We start from the raw sequence: 5,303 nt of genomic DNA on the forward strand, positions 1-5,303 counted from the left end.
GCTGCAAAGAAGCAATGAACAGGCTGAGCTGAGTAGGTGGCATCTGAATACACAAGTACCTCCATAAGAGCAGAGGAGCGCACACAAAATTACCAGCCAATGATTTTTTTGAGTACAGTGTCTTTGGCTGAAAGAATCCACAGTGTTGCCCCCTTTCCCATGCAGGCAGTCTACCTACTAGTTAATTAAAGAGAGATCCCCACCCAGCATGAGTTCAGTATATAACAACCAGAAGAGAGAGGCCTGTGTCAGAAGAAAGGGAACTCTGCCTTTTTGGCAGAGGGAAGCCAATAGTGCGCGCGCACACGCACACGCACACGCACACACACACACACACACACACACACACAGAGGTAATTTTTTGCTCTGAGACAGATACGTGTTAAGTAGTCTGGATCGTATACATGTGGGCTACACCTCTCTGAACCCACTCCAGCTGTAGCTTCCAAAAACCCTTTGGTGTCCTGGTGTGAGAACAGGGAGTGATAGAAGTTCACCTACCACAGCCAAAACCCATCAGTCCAAACAGACTGAGAGGGATTGATAGGCCTGTACCCTATTAAGTCTCACTTCAGGAGAACTAATGGATAATAGTGCCCTTGAACCTGTCCCTTGGGGTTTTTCTGCTTCCAGAAGTGAATTTGAGTTTGGACCTAACCTTTGCTTTTCCGGCTTAGCTGCCTGCATTTATTATCATGTCATTACATTTAAGATGAAGTTGCATAACCTGTCCTATTACAAACGTCGATATATAGAAATGGAGATGTAGCAGGGCCCCCTGACCCCTGGTACTCAAAAGGTAGGAAGCAGACAAAGAGTTACAAGCTGGTAGATAGCTATGGGAGTCAGCTGCAGAATACACAAGCAGCCAGGGAAATCTACAAAGAGTTAAAGAGCAGTAGGGGAGAGGGAAGTGGCTGCAGTTCAGGGTTTAAGGTGACATAACAGGAGGGCAGACTAAGTACTGGGCTGACTGGAAACCCCTGGCCAAGGAGAAGGCCAGCATACTAAAAGCCTGGTCCCTCAACTATGGAGTGTGGTGTGGCTCGGCTTCCTACTGGGAGCAAAATTCCTGTTAGCCTGAGTTGTAGCAAAAGGGAGCTTGACCAGCAGTATGGGTGCCAGAGGAGCTGCAAAGAGGCAACAGCCAAAGGGTAGGAGGTGGTGGACACCTACAGAAACCCAGAAGAGGGTTTATCAGTAGTTGCCAGGCTGGCCCTGCCTCGTGTGTGTGTGTGTGTGGGGGGGAGCTCCTAGATGGCAGACTGGCAAGCATGAGCTGCTCCCTGGAGCTGCCATGAGAGAGCTATGGAGGGCTGCCTGTAGCAAAGTAATGACCCAGAGCTGGGTAGGTTTTAGCTGGGAAGGAATGGCTTGTATTTCTGTTATAACTTAAGCTTGAGACCAGAGGACCAGCCATGGTTGATAGGGTGTAGACTGGAGACCACAGGCGTACTGCAGGGAAACCTAGCATAGGTGTCTTCCAGGGTCAGGGACCTGGTATGCTGCTTGGGGGTAGAAGTCCAAACACTTCAGAAGGAGATAGAACAGGGAGCAGCTTTGCCCTGGGTCAGGGATGCTAGAGGGGCCTGGCCCAGAACAGAGGGAAGCTTTGCCCTGGGCCAGGGATACCAGGGGAGAATGAGACTAGGCACAAGAGGGGGCTGAGGGGCCCAGAGACCAGAGATGGAGCAAGGGCTGAGGCCAAGAGAGATGGGCCTAAATCAGTGGGCCAGGGCTGAAGGCCTGCAGACAGAGAAAACGGGGAGGGAACTAAAGCCAAGAGAGGCACTACATAAAGACTGAAATGTGGATTGAGTAACACCTGCAAAGCATGGGCATAGCGATAAGGGTGGAATGAGACCACAAATTTAGCCCTTGAGGCAAGTAGGCCCTGAGGAAATGAGAGAAAGAGGACACCCGAGGCCAGGAGTGGAAAAAAAACATGGCCCACAGGCTGGATCTGGCTCACTGAGGGATTTTGTCCAGCTGGTGGTGGGGCCCTCAGTCCTGCCTAGCCCACATGCACAGGAAAGCCCAGGCTGTGGCATAGCAGTGCTGGGGCAGTGGGGCAGTCAGAATTGCTTCTTGGCAGCCCCAGTGGCAACAGCTTCTTCCAGCCCAGGCACCCCAACAAATCCACTCTGCATCTAGCACTGGGGGCAGGACCTGCGTGGGCCAGGTGTGTGGCCAGGTGGATAGAATGGGGCCACAGGCGGGCAGAAAGTGGTATTCAGGAGTGGGGTGGGCAAGGCCCATATCATGAGGTGGTTTCACAGGATGGTGCCAGGGCAGAGCCATGATCCGCTCCCTGCACAGCCCTTTGGGCATGGGTTCTGCAGGCAGGGGCATATGAGGAGCAGATCACAGCTCTGCCCCAGTCCCTGGTCCTACGCTGTTACCATCCTGTGATCCCCGGGTCTCCATAGAGACTGGCCAAGATCTGCATGGGCAGGGCATATGGCCAGGCAGATGGAATGGAGCTGCTTAGTGATTTTTTTTTTGAGCCGTCGCACGGGGTAGGAGGTACTTACCTCGCCCATGACAGCTCAGCAAAACTCTGTATGTGGCCCACAGGCCCAAATAATTGCACACCTCTGTCCTAGGCTCATCAGTCTCCAAGGGCAGCCTCCCATTATCAACATCAAGGCATGGCAGGAAAGGAAGCAGATTGAAGTCCTGGAAGGCAGGACTGGGAGTTGGACAGGATCAAGGCAGCCACCAAGGGACATCTCTGGCATCATCCTGTCACAGGAGGCATTGCACAGAAAGAAGGGACCATTCATGGAGTGTGGACAATCAATTTCCTGGGAAGTGAAGGAGTCATGCCACCTGACCTCAGTGTGTCCTCTTGCCCTACTTACTCCTAGCTGTGGAAACTAAGTGCCACCAGCAATGGAAAGAGAGGTAATGCCCTGGGCTGCCAAGAAGCAAGGATAACCTGTTAAAAAAAGAAACAAGTATTTTCAAGGGAGCTGGTGGTCTGTTTGTACAAGGAGGCTGGGGATGGAGCTAGGCTTCTAGAGCTTAGCTTCAATCGTGCAGATCTGTCTTTTCTCAGCTGTCTGTGAACTATCTATTTGCTGTCCTGGTCTCTGACATCCATTCATTGATTATAGGTACAATTTGCAGCTGTTGGTCAGATGTCACTGAGATGTCACCACTGACATAAACAACTTATGCTAAAAGTAGGTAGACCATGAGGTACATCTGAAAGGCAAAACTAGGAATAAAGCATCTCACAGCATTTTGAATGGTGATATTAGATTCTGCAGTAGGCTTTATAACAGCAAATAGCACTCTCCTTTACTTTAGCAAATGGATTATATGCATTTTTGTCTATGTAAACATGCTGCAGAACTATAGCTGTAATCCAAAGCCCTAATGTTTTTGTCTTGTCTACCGTGCAAGAGAAATTGGGGTCTTGCCCTCTTATGCTTTTTGGAATGCAACAAAGCCAGACACTTCCACATGGGTGTTCAACCTCTTGCAACTGGCCAAATTCTAATTTGTACAATGCTATTTTCTATCTTGCTAAATCTTATTTTATATATGTGTATACTTTTTCTGCCCAAACTGCTGGTACTAAACTGTTGTGTAGCACTTCATTGGGTTGTCTAACAGCTGTATGTCAGTGAGGAAGGAATGAATTATTCTAGTTGTGTGTATTTACATCCTATCTGTATGCCAAAATACCTCCTATTATGTATTTGTTAAGGTTGCTTTTGAGGTTGTGTTGTGGTAATTGTAGACCAAAGCAATAGGACTAAACTATGTATAAGCCTGTACACTATATTATTCTACCTAGAGGGACTAATAGTAGTAGTACAACCGTCATATAATACAGGCTTCATAACCTTTACTCTGTCCTTGGGGGGACAACAGACTATTAGCATTCCCTACCTCAAATTCTCCCTGCCTTCATGGGGGTTGAGTTAAGGTCCCATTACAAGGTCTGCTTCAGAACGGGAGTGGAAACACATTGCATCATTCCAGTCAGGGGTCATGGGGGATTCCTAAGCAAGCATAATCAGTTCCTGTGCTAGGCCCCTGCATGGTGGTCTTTGTTGTTATGGTAAGTGTAGATCTGCTAGGCTTGAAGATTGTCTATGTCTATGGTACAGTACACGCTGGCAATAGTCAGCTAAGCAGTGTGGTGGAACAGTAGGGGGCGCTACTGCACTGAGCCACCCTCCTCACTGTACCTGACCAAAACCATGTTTTGGGTGTCTCCCTTGGGGCACCTGCTTCTGGCCGATCCCCTTCCTGGAGCACACCTGGTAACTGGTGCCACCACCTAGGCTCTAGTCTTGGTTAAGGATCTGTGCAGCCTGGGGTACACAGACCCTGCAGACCTTGGGTGCTTCACCCCTTGGTAGTATTTCTGGGTGCTCCTTATAGGCTGGAGCCACCCAGGATGTTTTCAATTAGGACAGAATCAGGTAATAATCAGCTGAGCTCTACTACGAGTGAAAAGGCGTGCCCCTCTGTCCCCCCCCCCCCAAGCATTTACAGCTAGGTGTGCTGCAACAGATAGCTTTTATTAACCAGAGAAGGGGGAAATGGGAGAGGGGTACAAGACAGAGGAGTATTAAAGAAAATGGCTTGAGTAAAACAGAATGGGCTTGTTGGACCTTTTTTTCCTACAGCTAAAGATACATAGCCCTAATTTACTTGCTAAATTTCAGGTAAGCTACCTGCATATACATGCAGAGAAGTCTGAAGGCCCATGCTTCAGTGCGTGTTTCCAAAACGCCTGCTGGAGGAAGCCCCCTCAGACTAGGGGACCTCACCTTTAAATAACTTTTCTGACCTCATCACCTGGTTTCAACCAGAAACAAGCATCCTCTGAACACTGCTGAGCCCAATCCTTTTAACAGTCATCAGCAATCCCTGGAGGAGTGACCAGTGTCACAAAACTGGTCCAATGGGTTCCTTGGAGGGAAACTTAAGACAAAGGATCTGGATCCAGTAAGGTTGGGGGTGGGAGGAAGCAAAGCATACAGCCCAAACAAGACACACAGCAAAACAGGGACAGACAGAAGAGATTCCTTCACAAGCAGCGTTTCTCAACCCATGGGTCATGACCCAAAAGTGGGTCGCAAGAATATTTCAAAGGGTCGTGAGCAAGTGCCTGAAAAATGTGCAAAAGCACAGGTTTCCTCTTGCAGGCTGGCAGCATTCCAGCCTGCAAGGGGCTGTTTGGGCCACGGCCAACACAGCCAGGCAGGGTTGTGGGACCAGCTCCAGCAGCCAGATGAAGGTAAGTGTATGGGGAGCGGGGTTGGAGAGCCAGGACTTGG

This window comes from Gavialis gangeticus, unplaced genomic scaffold (genome assembly GCF_001723915.1).
Source record: "Gavialis gangeticus isolate Ggan-Ray unplaced genomic scaffold, GavGan_comp1, whole genome shotgun sequence".
NCBI lineage: Eukaryota > Metazoa > Chordata > Crocodylia > Gavialidae > Gavialis > Gavialis gangeticus.